The sequence below is a fragment of the Schistocerca nitens genome, chromosome 10, assembly GCF_023898315.1.
Source record: "Schistocerca nitens isolate TAMUIC-IGC-003100 chromosome 10, iqSchNite1.1, whole genome shotgun sequence".
In the NCBI taxonomy this organism is placed as follows: domain Eukaryota; kingdom Metazoa; phylum Arthropoda; class Insecta; order Orthoptera; family Acrididae; genus Schistocerca; species Schistocerca nitens.
The window spans coordinates 82,614,487-82,634,357 of record NC_064623.1 but is presented as its reverse complement, the minus strand read 5'-3'; the positions used below and the strand labels follow the sequence as shown (position 1 = coordinate 82,634,357).

The window sequence follows — 19,871 nt, the reverse complement described above, 5'->3', positions numbered from 1 at the left end:
ACTGACCAATATCATACCTGAAGTAGGATTTTGGAACGTATACTGTGTTCAGACATTATGAATTATCTCGAAAAAAATGATTTATTGGCAAGTAGGGAATACGGATACAGAAAATATGGCTCTTGTGGAACACAAGTAGCTCTTTATTCTCACTAAGTAATGAGTGTTGTCGATAGTTGATGTCAGGTTGGTTCTATATGTTTAGATTTCCAGAAGGCTTTTGACACCGCTCCTCACAAGTGATTTCTAATCATGTTTCTTTTCTACTTCTTAGCTGTGGGACTGAATTCCTGGTTTCCTGTCACAGAGGTTATAGTTCGCCGTAGTTGATGTAAAGTCATTGAGTAAAACAGAAGTAATATCTGGCGTTCCCATGCTGTTCCTGACCTGTATAAACGATTTGAGGAAACAATATGAGCAGCCCTTTGATTTTTTGCTGCTAATGCTGTGTTTTACTGTCTTGTAAAACCGTCAGCTGATCAAAACCAACTGCACAACGATTTAGACAAGATACCTGTACGGTGTGAAAAGTGGCAATTGACTCTAAATAGTGAAAACTACGAAGCTACCCACATGAATACCAAAAGGAACCTGCGAAATTTTGGTTATACGAAAAATCACACAAGCCTAAAAGCTGTCAATTCAATTAAATACTTATGGTAACAGTTACGAATAATTTGAATACGATCAGTCGCGCGGGATTAGCCGAGCGGTCTTAGGCGCTGCAGTCATGGACTGAGCGGATGGTCCCGGCGGAGGTTCGAGTCCTCCCTCGGGCATGGGTACGTGAGTTTGTCCTTAGCATAATTTAGGTTAAGTAGTGTGCAAGCTTAGGGACTGATGACCTTAGCAGTTAAGTCCCATAAGATTTCACACACATTTACACATTTGACCGAACGATCACATAAATATTGTTGTGGGAAAACTGAACCAAAGACTGCTATTTACTGGCACAACATTTGGAAAATGCAACAGCTCTACTAAAGAGACTGTCTACACCACGTTGGTCCATCCTCTACTACAGTATTACAGAGCGGTATGGGATCCTTACCAGATATGACTGACGGAGGACATCGAAAATGTTTAAAGAAGGACAACTTGCCTCGTACTATCGCGAAATAGAGGAGAGGGTGCCGCTGATATGATATACGAATTGGGTTGGCAATAAGTAAAACAAAGACGATTTTTGTTGCGGTGGAATTTCAATGACCAACTTTCTCTTCCGAATACGAAAATGTTTTGTTGGCGCCCACCTAGATACGGAGAAATATCAACATAATAAAATAAGAGAAATCAGATGTCACACGGAAATATTTAAGTGTTCGGTTTTCCAACGCGCTGTTCGAGAGTTGGCAGAGGATTAGCCCGAAGGTGGTTCGATGAACCCGCTGCGAGGCACTTGAGGACTCATCATGTAGGTGTAGACGCAAACGATCGCGAAAGCAGAAAACATGAATGGTGTGAATTGCTCACCTAAACGTGTTCAAGGTGGATGGGAGGTGATTACCTGCTGTGGACGACAGATCGAACACGTTTTCTGGCTTCACAGGTAGAACTGGCCATCCACATGGCGTTGTGTAAGGCGAGGCAGAAACAGAAATAGGCTTCCCTCCACTGGGAAATAAAATAAAGGTTCAAATGGCTCTGAGCACTATGGGACTTAACTTCTGTGGTCATCAGTCCCCTAGAACTTAGAACTACTTAAACCTAACTAACCTAAGGACATCACACACACCCATGCCCGAGGCAGGATTCGAACCTGCGACCGTAGCAGTCGCGCGGTTCCTGACTGAGCGCCTTAACGGCGAGACCACCGCGGCCGGCCTAAAATAAAGGAAAGGCCGACTTTACCAACCGTAAAAAGAAATAACAAAGAAAGAGTAATCCCCTGCTTTACGAGTTCCCAGGGTCAGGCATCTCTGTTCACATGTGTAGTGCTAAGTGACATACTTACAAGGTGAGAGCACATTTCTATTTTATATAGTCTAAAGTGCAACAAAGTTGTGAGAATTTGCTGCTATTACAGTTCTTGAATCACTTGCTTGACAAAGTAACATCAGATTTTCGGACGAATTATTTTAAAATGACAATTTTTTCTGAATTGTAACTTCGTGTAAGCTATACTAGAGCGATAGACTACGCGTTATTATTCAGCTAATTCTAGCTACGCAATGTCTAGTCTCTTCAATGTTAAGCTAAAAAATAGAGTTTCAGTCGGTATTTGCTGTTGTCGTCAGGTAGTTTAAACGTTCGCCCTTCTTCAGTTCCGTATCTCTGTGACTCCACGCTAGTAGAGGTTTTGTCCACCTACCGTCACTAAGCATTAAGGTATACACATTATTAGACCACTATTAAAACATTTCATATATTTTCTCGTTCTTCTTTCTGTATGGCCATCCCTGGACCACGCTATTTCGACTGCACTTTTCGTTTTCCTGAACCCTGCGGCTTAATTTAGGCCAGTATTCTCGCATTCGTTCCCTGTGAAATTCCTTCCTCGCTTCTTTTCCCAGTTTTTAGTTCCGACATGTCGTGGAAACCCGAATGTTCTGGGAGGTTTTCCTTGAATGGAATATGTTCATTAATAATGTTAATTCCAGTTTCAGCAGGTCTTTCGCCGCCTCGGTGAAAAGCACCTCCTTGGTTTTCTCTTTTATACAGTAACGGAAGATCCGGCTGCTTAATCGTGATGGGTGTTGTGTGATGTCCTTAGGTTAGTTAGGTTTAAGTAGTTCTAAGTTCTAGGGGACTGATGACCTCAGATGTTAAGTCGCAAAGTGCTCAGAGCCGGTTGCTTAACCTTGTATGTCATATAAGCAGTCTGGTAGCAGAAAGCAAAGTTCCTGCTACATACGGCGTCTGTTATCTATTTTACACGTGTCTTGACGGCATGGTTGTGCCACTTCCTGAATTCACCACTTTCTTTGCTCAAGATGTACCTTCATCTTTCTCGTAAACTCTCGATCAGACCTTTTTATTGTTCACTAGCTGTTACCCGTGACTGTGCTGGCGTAACGGTGTTTTTATGATGAGTGATTGCAAGCACGCCACTGTGTGTACAATAACACCAGCTGCCCCTCCTTCTCCGCTCCTTAGCTATCCCAACGCACAATGTGTCTGTAAGCACTGTATTCATTATTTTTTATGGTATCACGTAGCATATATCAAGCAATAAAACCAATATGAGCATTTTTAACAAATATGATAAAGATCGAAAGTCAAACAGTAAATTGTTTTTTCAGAGGGTGACTAGTTATCTGTAATTTTCTAATATTATTCAGATCAATTAGTATTTTTTGCTACAAACTTTATAAAGTAGCCTGCGTTCTTCATAACGGATGAAGCTATCTGCATATCGAATTTCAGTGGATTAGTCATGAAAACGTAACAGACACAAAATGGTTCAAATGGCTCTGAGCACTATGGGACTCAACTGCTGAGGTCATTAGTCCCCTAGAACTTAGAACTAGTTAAACCTAACTAACCTAAGGACATCACAAACATCCATGCCCGAGGCAGGATTCGAACCTGCGACCGTAGCGGTCTTGCGGTTCCAGACTGCAGCGCCTTTAGCCGCACGGCCACTTCGGCCGGCTAACAGACACAGATCAAAAACTGTTCAAACGTGTGTGAAATCTTATGGGACTTAACTGCTAAGGTCATCAGTCCTTAAGCTTACACACTACTTAACCTAAATTATCCTAAGGACATCACACACATCCATACCCGAGGCAGGATTCGAACCTGCGACCGTAGCAGTCGCGCGGTTCCTGACTGAGCGCCTTAACGGCGAGACCACCGCGGCCGGCCTAAAATAAAGGAAAGGCCGACTTTACCAACCGTAAAAAGAAATAACAAAGAAAGAGTAATCCCCTGCTTTACGAGTTCCCAGGGTCAGGCATCTCTGTTCACATGTGTAGTGCTAAGTGACATACTTACAAGGTGAGAGCACATTTCTATTTTATATAGTCTAAAGTGCAACAAAGTTGTGAGAATTTGCTGCTATTACAGTTCTTGAATCACTTGCTTGACAAAGTAACATCAGATTTTCGGACGAATTATTTTAAAATGACAATTTTTTCTGAATTGTAACTTCGTGTAAGCTATACTAGAGCGATAGACTACGCGTTATTATTCAGCTAATTCTAGCTACGCAATGTCTAGTCTCTTCAATGTTAAGCTAAAAAATAGAGTTTCAGTCGGTATTTGCTGTTGTCGTCAGGTAGTTTAAACGTTCGCCCTTCTTCAGTTCCGTATCTCTGTGACTCCACGCTAGTAGAGGTTTTGTCCACCTACCGTCACTAAGCATTAAGGTATACACATTATTAGACCACTATTAAAACATTTCATATATTTTCTCGTTCTTCTTTCTATATGGCCATCCCTGGACCACGCTATTTCGACTGCACTTTTCGTTTTCCTGAACCCTGCGGCTTAATTTAGGCCAGTATTCTCGCATTCGTTCCCTGTGAAATTCCTTCCTCGCTTCTTTTCCCAGTTTTTAGTTCCGACATGTCGTGGAAACCCGAATGTTCTGGGAGGTTTTCCTTGAATGGAATATGTTCATTAATAATGTTAATTCCAGTTTCAGCAGGTCTTTCGCCGCCTCGGTGAAAAGCACCTCCTTGGTTTTCTCTTTTATACAGTAACGGAAGATCCGGCTGCTTAATCGTGATGGGTGTTGTGTGATGTCCTTAGGTTAGTTAGGTTTAAGTAGTTCTAAGTTCTAGGGGACTGATGACCTCAGATGTTAAGTCGCAAAGTGCTCAGAGCCGGTTGCTTAACCTTGTATGTCATATAAGCAGTCTGGTAGCAGAAAGCAAAGTTCCTGCTACATACGGCGTCTGTTATCTATTTTACACGTGTCTTGACGGCATGGTTGTGCCACTTCCTGAATTCACCACTTTCTTTGCTCAAGATGTACCTTCATCTTTCTCGTAAACTCTCGATCAGACCTTTTTATTGTTCACTAGCTGTTACCCGTGACTGTGCTGGCGTAACGGTGTTTTTATGATGAGTGATTGCAAGCACGCCACTGTGTGTACAATAACACCAGCTGCCCCTCCTTCTCCGCTCCTTAGCTATCCCAACGCACAATGTGTCTGTAAGCACTGTATTCATTATTTTTTATGGTATCACGTAGCATATATCAAGCAATAAAACCAATATGAGCATTTTTAACAAATATGATAAAGATCGAAAGTCAAACAGTAAATTGTTTTTTCAGAGGGTGACTAGTTATCTGTAATTTTCTAATATTATTCAGATCAATTAGTATTTTTTGCTACAAACTTTATAAAGTAGCCTGCGTTCTTCATAACGGATGAAGCTATCTGCATATCGAATTTCAGTGGATTAGTCATGAAAACGTAACAGACACAAAATGGTTCAAATGGCTCTGAGCACTATGGGACTCAACTGCTGAGGTCATTAGTCCCCTAGAACTTAGAACTAGTTAAACCTAACTAACCTAAGGACATCACAAACATCCATGCCCGAGGCAGGATTCGAACCTGCGACCGTAGCGGTCTTGCGGTTCCAGACTGCAGCGCCTTTAGCCGCACGGCCACTTCGGCCGGCTAACAGACACAGATCAAAAACTGTTCAAACGTGTGTGAAATCTTATGGGACTTAACTGCTAAGGTCATCAGTCCTTAAGCTTACACACTACTTAACCTAAATTATCCTAAGCACAAACACACACACCCATGCCCGAAGGAGGACTCGAACCTCCGCCGGGACCAGCCGCCCAGTCCATGACTGCAGCGCCTGAGACCGCTCAGCTAATCCCGCGCGGCAGACACAGATATTTTCACATTTGTAATGTTAGCATGCGTAGAACTTTCAGTTACGATATGTTTCTTTCCATGATCCGATTTTGATGAAATAAAGCCGTCACCGTGCCCCAAGCTCTGCTGTGAAAATCCCATCAAAATTCGTCTCGTAGTTTTGAAGATTAGCGTGTGGAAGAAGAGAGACACTTTAAATCTCAATATATTTTTCTTTTCTTGCGATCTGATTCCGATGTATTGTACTGTATTGTATGTTAACCGGGGACCTAGAAACGACGGAGAGGCTCCGTCCCCGCCGCAGCCGCAGTGGTCCACAACCCCACGACGACTACCGCAGTCCACTTCACCCCTCCGCCGCCCCACACCGAACCCAGGGTTATTGTGCAGTTGGGCCTCCGGTGGACCTCCCAGGGAACGTCTCTCACCAGACGAGTAACCCCTATGTTTCCGTGGTAGAGTAATGTTGGTGTGCGCGTACGTGGGGAACTTGTTTGCGCAGCAATCGTCGACATAGTGTAACTGAGGCGGAATAAGGGAACCCAGCCCGCATTCGCCGAGGCAGATGGAAAACCGCCGTACAAAACCATCCACAGACTGGCCGGCTCACCGCACCTCGACACAAATCCGCCGGGCGGATTCGTGCCGGGGACCAGGCGCTCCTTCCCGCCCTGTGCGTTAGACCGCACGGCCAACCGGGCGGGCCTGATTCCGATGAACTGAATTCTTGCATGGTGTGCCAAGCTATGCTTAAGTTAACTGCGATAACCCTACGAAAATGTGTCTAGTAGTTTTGGAGAACCATGTTCAGACGCACACAATAGTTTTACAGATTTATTACACTACTGGCCATTAAAATTGCTACACCACGAAGATGACGTGCTACAGACGCGAAATTTAACTGACAGGAAGAAGATGCTGTGATATGCAAATGATTAGGTTTTCAGAGCATTCACACGAGGTTGGCGCCGGTGGCGACACGTACAACGTGCTGACATGAGGAATGTTTCCAACCGATTTCTCATACACAAACAGCAGTTGACCGGCGTTGGCTGGTGAAACGGTGTTGTCATGCCTCGTGTAAGGAGGAGAAATGCGTACCCTCACGTTTCCGACTTTGATAAAGGTCGAATTGTAGCCTACCGCGATTGCGGTTTATCGTATCGCGACATTGCTGCTCGCGTTGGTCGAGATCCAATGACTGTTAGCATAATATGGAATCGGTGGGTTCAGGAGGGTATTACGGAACGCCGTGCTTGAACACAACGGCCTCGTATCATTAGCAGTCGAGATGACAGGCATCTTATCCGCATGGCTGTAACGGATCGTGCAGCCACGTCTCGATCCCTGAGTCAACAGATGGGGACGTTTGCAAGACAACAACCATCTGCACGAACAGTTCGACGACGTTTGCAGCATCATGGACTATCAGCACGGAGACCACGGCTGCGGTTACCCTTGACGCTGCGTCATAGACAGGAACGCCTGCGATGGTGTACTCAACGACGAACCTGGGTGCACGGATGGCAAAACGTCATGTTTTCGGATGAATCCAGGTTCTTTTTACAGCATCATGATGGTGGCATCCGTGTTTGGCGACATCGCGGTGAACGCACATTGGAAGCGTGTATTCGTCATCGCCATACTGGCGTAACACCCGGCGTGATGGTATGGGGTGCCATTGGTTACACGTCTCGATCACCTCTTGTTCGCATTGACGGCACTTTGAACAGTGGACGTTACATTTCATATGTGTTACTACCAGTGGTTCTACCCTTCATTCGATCCCTGAGAAACCCTACATTTCAGCAGGATAATGCACGACCGCACGTTGCAGGTCCTGTACGGGCCTTTCTGGATACAGAAAATGTTCGACTGCTGCCCTGGCCAGCACATTCTCCAGATCTCACCAACTGAAAACGTCTAGTCAATGGTGGCTGAGCAAGTGGCTCGTCACAATACGCCAGTCACTACTTTTGATGAACTGTGGTATCGTGTTGAAGCTGCATGGGGAGCTGTACCTGTACACGCCATCCAAGCTGTGTGTGACTCAATGCCCAGGCGTATCAAGGCCGTTATTACGGCCAGAGGTGGTTGTTCTGGGTACTGATTTCTCAGGATCTATGCACCCAAATTGCCTGAAAATGTTATCACATGTCAGTTCTAGTATATTTGTCCAATGAATACCCGTTTATCATCTGCATTTCTTCTTGGTGTAGCAATTTTAATCGCCAGTAGTGTATTAGTATAGGTTACTATTAATATGTGGGACGTTATGAGTAGGGAGTGCAATTTGTGGCAGATTAAGTGTGTGGGAGAAGCAGGTATAAAGTAGCAAACTGTCTCCCTGCTCTCCCCCCCCCCAATCCCCACCCTGGATCCGCACCTGCAGGTAGGCTTGGGGCGGGGGGGGGGGGGGGGTGCGGTGTGGTGTAAGTTGACGAAAATCGGACGATAACGAGTGACTAAGCTGACAGTTCTCGTCATGTAACGTGGCGTATTTCTGCGATGCAGACGCGAAACTGTCGTGTAAGCCACGCTAAAATTTGGCGACCGTGCAAGGACTATATGCATTCTGTCTGGTTCGCTCAACAGGGCGGCGTGGTTCAAATGGCTCTGAGCACTATAGGACTTAACATCTGAGGTCATCAGTCCCCTAGAACGTAGAACTACTTAAACCTAACGAACCTAAGGACATCACACACATCCCTGCCGGAGGCAGGATTCGAACCTGCGACCGTAGCGGTCGCGCGGTTCCAGACTGAAGCGCCTAGAACCGTTCGGGCACCACGGCCGGCAGGGCGGCGTGGTGTGGCGGTAGTACTTGCGACTGGCTTGCTGGGCAACAGTCGGGCCGACGCCGGCAGCTGCAGGCAGTCAGCAGGGAGTGAGCAACGGGCGAGGCACGCAGCGGCGCGTGCCCGCGCATGCACGCGCTGCGGCCGGCCGGCCCGTAATGACGCCGACGCAACCCCTTAAGGGCGGGCCGCGCCAGTAACTGTCCGGATTAATTCACAGGCACAAAGCACCTAATGCGATCTACACGCGCCTTCCCGGCCGCCGCGCGTAATGAGTTTCCTATCCCTGATTTATGGCCGCTGTCTCCTCGCTACATATCTGCGTGTCTGTCCGTACGGCAGCTGGTGCTCTCGCAGGCGAACGCGACACGTCGAGTCAGTCGCTTCTGGGATGGATGGGCAGCGCTGTTTTAAGATCGAAATACAATATCTGATCAATAGTGTCCCGACACTTATGTGTAATCGGAACTGACCGCCGGACATCGAGAGAGGCGGATCTGCCACTATAAAACGTGGCGGCAAGTATTGTGTTGCCAGCAGAGAATCAGTAACAGCAGAATGGGACTGTCATTGCGTGCCACCTGAGTAACAATTGTAAGTAGGCTGTTTAGGTTTTTATGTTGGTAACGCCACGTAGCGCTCTGTATGAAAATCAAAATCACTGACTGTGCTGTGTGCAGTCTGTGGCTGGTTGGCATTGTTGGAATATTTGCTATTGCATTGTTGGGCAGTTGGATGTGAACAGCGCGTAGGTGAGCCGCCAGCAGTGGTGGACGTGGGGAGAGAGATGGCAGAATATATAATGACTTTTGAACACTGTTAAGGTAAATACATTGTTTGTTCTCCATCAAAATCTTTCATTTGCTAACTATTCCTGTCAGTAGTTGGTGCCTTCAGTAGTTAGAATCTTTTATTTAGCTGCAGTATTGGCGCTCGCTGTATTGCAGTAGTTCGAGTAACGAAGATTTTTGTGATGTACGTGATTCATGAAAGGTAAAGGTTATTGTTAGTCAGGGCCATTCTCTTGTGAGGATTATTGAAAGTCAGACTGCGTTGCGCTAAAAATATTGTGTGTGAGTTTAGTGATGATCTGAATAAGTAAAGAGAGAAATGTCTGTGCACGTTCAGTTTTGCTCAGCTGTTTGAAAATCAAATAACGTAAGGGGTTTATCAGCACAATCATTTATAAAAATTTTTCTAAGGGGAGGCTTTCAATGTATGGGTAAGTATAGGCCTGTGTCTCTATTGTCAGGGTTTTCGAAAATTATTGAAAAATTGTTCCTTTCAAAACTAATTACATTTATGGACAAGAATAATATTATTTCTGGATGTCAACATGGCTTCAGACCACAGCGATCAATTGAAACAGCCACTTTCAGTTTGATAAACCATGTCTTAAATGCAGTGGACAACCACAGAAATATGTCAGGTTTATTCTTGGACGTAACAAAAGCTTTTGATGTGATGGATCATTCTATACTCCTGAGGAAGTTTGAATGGTATGGTGTAAGAGGTGTGCAAAATCAGTGGATTAAATCACATTTCAAATATCGCTCTCAGGTAACTGAAATTTAGTACATGGAAGGAAATGAACTCCAGGTACACCTTTCAGAACCATGTGGACTAAGTCATGGTGTTCCACAGGCCTCAATTTTAGGTCCCTTTCTTTTTCTGGTCTACATTAATGATTTACGATCACACGTTAGGGATTCTGAACTAGTACTGTTTGCGGATGACACCAGTCTATTGATTGAAGGGAATAAAAAAGAAAATCTTACTGCATCTGCAAAAGATATTACAAAAGAAGTGTCTGAATGGTTTACCAGAAACAGGCTAGTAGTTAATCCTCAAAAAACGGTACTCATGAATTTCCACACTGATCAAAATAAAAATCCGGCCCAACCTGTAATACGTATAGATAACCAAAACATTAGGGCTGTCAATGAAACTAAAATATCCAGGAAAATCTTAAATGGAACACTCATATCACATCCCTAAATTCAAAACTAGCAAAAATGAGCAGAATTCTCTGCAACAGTACTAGTGCAGAAACAGTTAGGGCGGTATACTTTGATCTTGTACATTCAATATGGAAGTACAGTAACATTTTTTTGGGAAATGTGCACCAGACCATAACAGTTTTCAGGAAACAAAAGGCAATTATAAGAATAATGAAACAAGTGAGCAGCAGAAAAACATGAAAACATTTCTTTAAAGATGTAAAGATCCTACTCCTTCTCTGCATTTATATACTGGAAGTAGTCACGCATGTCAAAAAAAGCATACTGAGAAAAGAAAACCTTTTTCCTCAAACTAAAGTGTCCATGATTACAGTACCAGGTCAGACAGTGACATACATGTTAATCATTATAACATCATACTATGCCAAGAAGGTGTATATCATATGGGAACAAAACTTTACAACAGATTACCAAGACATATAAAATCTCTTCCTGAACTACAAAGCTTTAAAAAGTCTGTGATAGCCTACCTTCTGAAAGACTGCTACTATTCAATCTCACATATCTTATGCAAGAAAAAATGTAATTTGTATCTTTAATTGTAGGAAATAAGTTATAAATATACAGTATTTCAAAAATTTGTAATTATTATTTACTGTATAGATCCAATTTGTCATAAAAATTTAAATAATGTACGTTTGACGTTTGAAAAACCAACAGCTAAAAAGGTTTTCTGTCCAATATCCTGTGTACAATATATGTACTGAAAAAGAGATTTATATGGACAAATAAATAAATAATGTGATTGTTAAGTGCAAACTCGAAGGAGGAACCACAAGTAAACCAAGACCAGGCAAAAAAAGTGGTTCACATGGCTCTGAGCATTCTGGGACTTAACTTGTGAGGTCAGCAGTCGCCTAGAACTTAGAACTACTTAAACCTAACTGACCTAAGGACATCACACACATCCATGCCCGAGGCAGGATTCGACCCTGCGACCGTAGCGGTCGCGCGGTTCCAAACCAAGACCAGGCAGACCTAATGTACTAAGGGACAGGGTGGTTGTAAAAAAAATTGCGCGAAATCAGTGGAAGACATGACCTGTGTGTTCCCTAGGGCTAGCAGCAGTCCAGCTAGCACAGTTGCTGGACGTAGAGAGCTAAAAAGAGTGGGGTTCACTGATCTAGCAGCTCCTCAATAGCTACACATCTCTGTAGTCAATGGAGTGGTGTAAATACAGGCGCCATCGGACACTATATGGCTGGAAAATAATGTCAGACCGCTTTTGTGAAGACATTGTAATTGCAGTTGTGTGTATACATCGGGTGTCTCTCTCAAGAGTCGTCAGGCGCATTTTCTCTGGTTTTTCGACAGATATATGCAGTTTAGTTTTTGCATTTTGTAGCTAGACTCAGCCCAAATAATTTCTTCTCTTCACGTTTTTGATGCCATGTCCATTGTCAACAGAAAGAGCCGGTTTGTTTCTCATCAGAAAAAAGAATATATTTTAAATTGGAGTTTCATGTGCCTATTCGATAATTAGTTCAGTCCGATTTTCATTTTATCAGTGTGTATTAACAGAGACAGTAAAACACACAGAACAAACAGCAGTCAAGCAGCGACTCAGAAGCGCTGCACACTTGGCTGTAGTAGTGAGCCGGAGTACTGGTTAGTCTTTGAGATTCACTGTCGCTGTTAACACATATCGATGGAACAAATATCGCACTAGCCTAATCTCGGACCGCTCTATCGAATGGGCACGTAACATCCGGCTTTAAATACAATATTGTTTGTAACGGGAAGCAAACCGACGAGCAGTATTTGTTTCGCGCCGATTTCACCTGCCCAATGCAAAAATGAAATTGCAGATATCTTCTGAAACACCAGAGCAAAAGCACCTCACGTCTCTTAGGAGAGACACCATGTATATTTTGAGTGCGCTGTTAGTTCAATATACCATTTGTTTAAACAGCAATTTGCATTATAGTTCTCTTTGTAAAGACTTTGTCTAATTACACTACTGGCCATTAAAATTGCTACACCACGAAAATGACGTGCTACAGACGCGAAATTTAACCGACAGGAAGAAGATACTGTGTTATGCAAATGATTAGCTATTCAGAGGATTCACACAATGTTAGCGCCGGTGGCGACACCTACAACGTGCTGACATGAGGAAAGTTTCCAACCGACTTCTCGTACACTAACAGCAGTTGACCGACGTTGCCTGCTGAAACGTTATTGTGATGCCTCGTGTAAGGAGGAGAAATGCGTACCATCACGTTTCCGACTTTGATAAAGGTCGGATTGTAGCCTATCGCGATATTGCTGCTCGCGTTGGTCGAGATCCAATGACTGTTAGCAGAATATGGAATCGGTGGGTTTAGGAGGGTAATATGGGACGCTGTGCCGGATCCAACGGCCTAGTATCACTAGCAGTCGAGATGACAGGCATCTTATCCGCATGGCTGTAACGGATCGTGCAGCCACGTCTCGATCCCTGTGTCAACAGATGGGGACCTTTGCAAGACAACAGCCATCTGCACGAACAGTTCGACGACGTTTGCAGCAACATGGACTATCAGCTCGGAGACCGTGACTGCGGTTACCCTTGACGCTGCATCACAGACAGGAACGCCTGCCATGGAGTACTCAATGGCGAACCTGGGTGCACGAATGGCAAAACGTCATTTTTTCGGATTAATCCAGGTTCTTTTTACAGCATCATGATGGTCGCATCCGTGTTTGGCGATATCGCGGTGAACGCACATTGGAAGCGTGTATTCGTCATCGCCATAATGGCGTATCATCCGGCGTGATGGTATGGGGTACCATTGGTTACACGTCTCGGTCACGTCTTGTTCGCATTGACGGCACTTTGAACAGTGGGCGTTACATTTCAGATGTGTTACAACCCGTGGCTCTACCCTTCATTCGATCCCTGTGAAACCTTACATTTCAGCAGGATAATGCACGACCGCATGTTTCAGGTCCTGTACGGGCCTTTCTGGATACAGAAAATGTTCGACTGCTGCCCTGGCCAGCACATTCTCCAGATCTCTCACCAATTGAAAACGTCTGGTCGATGGTGGCCGAGCAACTGGCTCGTCACAATACACTAGTCACTACTCTTGATGAACTGTGGTACCGTGTTGAAGCTGCATGGCCAGCTGTACCTGTGCACGCCATGCAAGCTCTATTTGACCCAGGCGTATCAAGGTCGTTATTACGGGCAGAGGTGGTTGTTCTGGGTCCTGATTTCTCACGATCTATGCGCCCAAATTGCGTGAAAATGTAAGCACATGTCAGTTCTAGTGTAATATATTTGTTGAATGAATACTCGTTTATCATCTGCATTTCTTCTTGGTGTAGCAATTTTAATGGCCAGTAGTGTAGTTCTCTTAGTAATGTCTTTTCTGATTAAATTGGTGGGTAGCTTGCGCAATAATTCCTCCTGCCAGGTTCAAAGTCAAATGGCTCTGAGCGCTATGGGACTTAACTGCTGTGGTCAGCAGTCCCCTAGAACTTAGAACTACTTAAACCTAAGGCCATCACACACATCCATGCCCGAGGCAGGATTCGAACCTGCGACCGTATTGGTCGCGCGGTTCCGGACTGTAGCGCCTAGAACCGCTCGGCCATTCCGGCCGATCTCCTCCTGCCAGGATATTCTCCTCACTGTATATCACATAATATGTTACTTACAGTTACTGTAATTGTGGGCACAAACTGTTTTTTAATACGGACAACGGAGCCGTGGCTTTGTGCAGCTTCGTCTGCGTGATAGGCTACCCGGAGTGCGCGACAGGAGATGGTCAGCAGGCGGCTGGTGCCCCCTGCGGGCTTTTTGTGGTCTCTGGGATACTGTGGCGGCTCATTAGCAGCAGACACGTGGCCGGCGCGGCGACACGTGGCTCTCACTGACTCAGCAACAGGCGGCGAGGTGCGGCCACAGCGGGCAGCCTCCTGTTTACCGCCGCCACTGGCGCGCGGGCGCAATGAAACGCGCTGTAGTTAATGTCTCTCTCTCTCTCTCACCCTCTACATCCAGCAAATCTACACTACTGGCCATTAAAATTGTTACACCAAGAAGAAATGCAGATGATAAACGGGTATTCATTGGACAAATACATTATACTAAAACTGACACGTGATTACATTTTCACGCAAATTTGGGTGCATAGATCCTGGCCGTAATAACAGCCTTGATACTCCTGGGCATGGAGTCAGAGCTTGGATGGCGTGTACAGGTACAGCTGCCCATGCAGCTTCAACACGGTACAACAGTTCTGTTTACAGTATCAGTAGTTTACAGTATCATGATGATGACATCCGTGTTTGCCGACATCGCGGTGGACGCACATTGGAAGCGTGTATTCGTCATCGCCATACTGGCATATGATCCGGCGTAATGGTATGGGGTGCCATTGGTTACACGTCTGGGTCACCTCTTGTTCGTATTGACGGCGGAGACATGGCTTAGCCACAGCCTGGGGGATGTCTCCGCAATATCCTTTCTTCCAGGAGTGCTAGTTCTGCAAGGTTCACAGGAGAGCTTCTGTGAAGTTTGGAAAGTAGGAGGCGAGGTACTGGTGGAAGTAAAGCTGTGAGGGACATGAGTCGTGCTTGGGTAGCTCAGTCGGTAGAGCACTTGCCTGCGAAAGGCAAAGGTCCCGAGTTCGAGTCTCGGTCCGGCACACAGTTTTAATCTGCCACGAAGTTTCGTATCAGCACACACTCCGCTGCAGAGTGAAAATCTCATTCTGGATATATGACTTTATTCTGGTCCGACAGGAGAATTTTTCCACTGTAAGAATTTACCTCTTAATGAGTAGATTACAACAGAATTTTAAATTTTTAAATTCGGAGAATAATTATATAAAGTATTGACCCAAGTCGATAGATAGGCAGCCGGCAAGCGAAGCGGGGTGTCACGAATCGGGTTAGCCGTTTAGTGAGTTTTCGCTCTGCTGAGTGTATGCGCTGATTTGATACTTTCTGGCGGATTAAAACTGGGTGCCAGACCGGGACTCGAAGTTCGGACCATTGTCTTTCATGGGCAAATGCTCTACAGGAGGATAGTATTTGTATTTCCTATTTATACAGACAAGTATGTTCAGTTTTGATTTTTTACTTGCATCGATGCAAGGAACTGAGTCCTAAAGTGCGTCGGTGCATTGTCGCCCCGCCATGTTCGCGAGGGGCAGAGTGTTAACGTGTGAAGCTAACTGGCGGTGACCCCGCTCTGCCCAGCGAGCCGGACGGCGTTTTTCGTATGTAAAAGTTTTTGTCGCGTTTTGTTTGGCCACGCGGCGGGCTCGTTACCCGATCCATCCGGAAGGCAGACGCACGTGCCGGTCCCACCCAGATGGGCCGATGGGCGGACAGAGAGAGAGAGAGAGAGAGAGACAGAGAGAGAGAGAATAGTGAGAGAGAGGTGGGGGGGGGGGTCAGTTCGGCAGGGACAGAGACATAACAAGGCGCGATCGCCGGCCGCCTCTGTTGTTGGTGGGGCTTTTAGGCAGTAGTTTCGGCGCGGCTCGCCCGCACCTATACAACACCTGTGCAGACCATATATCTCGCTTGACAAGTACCGTCGAGCGAACCTACTACAAGCTAGTGTGGCTACTAAGTCTTTTTTGTAGGGCTCCGACCCAAGGGGGATTACACTAAACTATACAAAAATTTTGCGTAACTAAAATATTAACAAAATATCGAGGCAAAGCACTTACTATGTAGGTAATAAAGACCACCACACCACGGTGAAGTTCAGCTGGATATATCAACAAAGATTATTAAAGTTTTCGCTCTGCGATTTGAATAGTGTGGTGTGCGTACTGTAATACCTTCGGTACACACACCATCAGATTATTTGACTTGTCGCTGTGACGAAGTAGGCGAGTGTCAGCAATATGTCTCGTGGTCTTATCGTGGCGTGTTTATCTTCTGCCGTTAGGTCAGACGATAGAAATGCCACTTGCACGCTTAGAGTAGCAGATGGACGGTGACCGACTTTAAACAGAACTTGATTAATTTTCACACACATTTATTAAAATAATAACAAGCATAAAAATAACTTAACTTGGTTCTGGATGCTATTTACGATGGACAATCTGAAGTTCCTTTGACCTTGGTACGTTAATCTTAATCTCACATATCTCTGATACTTGACAAAGTATCTATACATTTCGTTTCATGGCTATGTACAGGAATATGGTAGTCTTATTAGGCACAGACTGAAACCTGACTATGGACTAATGCAGACTAATGCAGACTGACTGATCGGAGGTCTGTACACTCGTTATAATACCTCGAGCGTTCAGGTATCACTGCGCGAGTGTGATCCGCGAGAAGAAAAGGTTCTACATTAGCAGCAATCTCATTGGCTGTGTTACATATTAATACACGGATCGGCGGAAGCAGAATTTGGTCCGTCTCTAAGACAGCGCCATCTCGTAGTGTGGAGACGGACGAGCGCTGCGCCTGCGCTGTTGTGATTAGCGGGGCGCGCTCTAGTGGGAAAGTTGTGAACGCGCTGACTACGCGGAACTATGTACACAACAAATAGAAAATGGTTTAAATGGCTCCAAGCACTATGGGACTTCAGCACTATAGGTCATCAGTCCCCTAGACTTAGAACTACGTAAACCTAACTAACCTAAGGACATCACACACATACATGCCTGAGGCAGCATTCGAACCTGCGACCGCAGCAGCCTTGTGGTTCCGGACTGAAGCGCCGAGAACCACTCTGTCACCAGAGCCGGCAATTTGAGTAGCTCAGAATGAAGTTTTAAACAATGGCATGTTTACAAGGATTGTTACACATGAACGGCAATTAGGTTTACGATGGAAGTAGAGAGATATGGTGCATTGCCCTTCCTTGAAGTCCTCGTTCGCCCCAAACCCAATGGGCACCTCAACCACAGTGTCTATAGGAAACCTACACAAACATATAGATATCTACACGCTCTCAGCCACCACCATCCGGCGCAAAACGTGGCATTCTGAACAGCCTCGTCCACTGTGCTAAAATCTAGAACAAATCCACCTCCGAAAAATCTTTCGGAAAAACCGCTGGTCACCGCCACGTATCACAGGCTATTTCTGGCGAGACGAGCAGGAAAAACATCACCTGCGTTTTCAGCTTTATGTGGCACAGTGTGGAGACTAGTGATGGGCTAAACTGCGATTTTCCGATATCAGTGATTTCTGTGAATGCTACTTTTCAGTATCTGTTATTCTTAACTGTGATTTGTCGCAGTTAAGAGTCGCAGTTAAGGAACCTAAGTCGCGTATCCCTCCGCCACTGCTATTTCTGCTACTTCCGCGATTTCTGCGACTTCTGCTACTTCTGCGACTTCTGCTACTTCCGCGATTTCTGCTACTTCTGCGATTTCTGTGACTTCTGCTACTTCTGCGATTTCTGTGACTCCTGCGATTTTTGCGACGTACCACCGTATGAAAAAGTTACATCTGTCCACACAGAAAATTGCATCTCAACAAACCTGTCATTGGTAAGTACGTTTTACGTTTATTCTTCCGTTGGCTTTAATTTTGTATTAAAGAAACAACTGTGAAGATATTAATAGTGTAATTAATATGTAAGTAGCCGCACAGTACCGTAATAGTTCGTGTTTAGAAAATGAATTCTAACATATTGTTATGTTCATAGGTACCTGAACTACATTTCAGTCACTCAGTAAAGTGATAATTCAAAATATCATTGTCAACAGATCTGAAGAAATTGCCAGTCTTTAGACCGTTTTCGTCAGACGAGAGGTTAGTTTCTAAGCGTTTTGATGGACTTAATTACTTCAGTGAGATCGTTCTTGCGAATGTGATACAGCAAATATTAGCAAATGTGATATAGCAAATATTAGCAATCTACTCTGTCAATTATATTGCTAGTAATTAGTGACAGCAAAAATTGTTTAATAATCCTTGTGTTTTTGCAGACGCAGTTCTGACTGATTACTGGTTGCTGTACATATCTATCCACATCAAGGCTGTTGAGAGAGACTCGTGAAGATTCAAGACAGCTCTTAGAGGATTTGCAGTTTAAAAGTGAAATAATTATGAAATAAGTGTGTGGCTGATTAAAGTGTTTTATTGAAGTTGTTGTGCGATTTTAAAGGAATAATAAATGTTAAATACATTGAGTGAATAATAAAAATCTCATTTTCCACATGTTAAGCCGTCCTATACCCGTAATTTTCCGCCACTTATTTATTGGTAAACACTTGTTGGATACCGACGTGCCGCCCCCCCCCCCCCCCCCTTTCTCCACAATCTTGGTGTGACACTGACTTGTAACATATCCCGAAGTCTACAATATGCATTTTGAGGCTGTTGATATGAAAGTGGGAAGTACAGATCTTCCAGTTAAATCAGGAATAGCTTAAGTGCATTACTTGAAAGTGACACAGGAAAAGCTTACTTATGTAGATGGTAGAAGTGCCGGCAAAAAGTTCTTGTGTGTGAAGTTGCCATGTAGAACACCAGGTGTAAAACTTTTCTCCCGAGTCTTGAACTGTGTCGGAACAAAAGTGAGGCATTCATATGACTGTTTTCATTTCTCTACACTTATACAAATGTCTGAGTTCTGCTGTGTTAACATTGCAAAGTCCTGTAGGCATGTGGAATATTAACCAAAACTGTCATATTGGAAGCAGAATCAAACACATTTGTTATGTTACTTGATATTTTCAGGAGAAAAAGGCAATGTTGCTTCTTATTAATATAATACATTCAGAGTCACAGCAGTATTTGACCAGCCATAACTGATGCTGAATGTGCATGTCGTCATATAATATGAAAGGCTTATTTCAATAGTGGTACAAGTCCATTACCTACACTCTTCTGTCTATAATGCTTCTGAAATTAGTGATCCAAACAAACATAAATAAAGGTTCATCTCTAGCAAGAAGCCATATGTTTGAATATTTCTGGTATCTCAACTGCAGATTTTTCAGCGCTCATTTAACTTTACGACTCTATATCTCAAAATTAACAAAAATGGACTTGTACCACTATTGAAATAAGCCCTTCATATGCACACACAGCACATCGATCTCGTGAGGCACAAGGCTCTCATAACGAAGTTCGTACGTCGGTCAACAGATGACACTAGGAAAAGTATGTTAACTGCGCTTTTTAGTTGCTACTTGCGACTCTTAGTTGCGATTTGTCACAGAAATTGCGAGGTGCCGGGGCTAGTAGTGTATTTATCACTAAATTCTACTACAATCCACATGTGTAAATCATGCTCTAAGCCCCCCCTATTCTAACTCCGACTTTTGCTGTTGCACAAGGATAAAACA

General features: G+C 44.4%; 1 protein-coding gene and 1 long non-coding RNA gene across 2 annotated transcripts in view; both read left to right on the top strand.

The window, feature by feature from the left end:
- The window catches only part of LOC126209898 (visual system homeobox 2-like), a 608,517-nt gene that overhangs the window by 539,212 nt on the left and 49,434 nt on the right, over nucleotides 1–19,871 (top strand). The window lies entirely within an intron of this gene.
- On the top strand, nucleotides 18,004–18,668 carry LOC126210291 (uncharacterized). The gene is made up of 3 exons (XR_007540645.1): nucleotides 18,004–18,065; nucleotides 18,224–18,330; nucleotides 18,507–18,668. It is a non-coding gene; the product is annotated as an uncharacterized LOC126210291 (long non-coding RNA).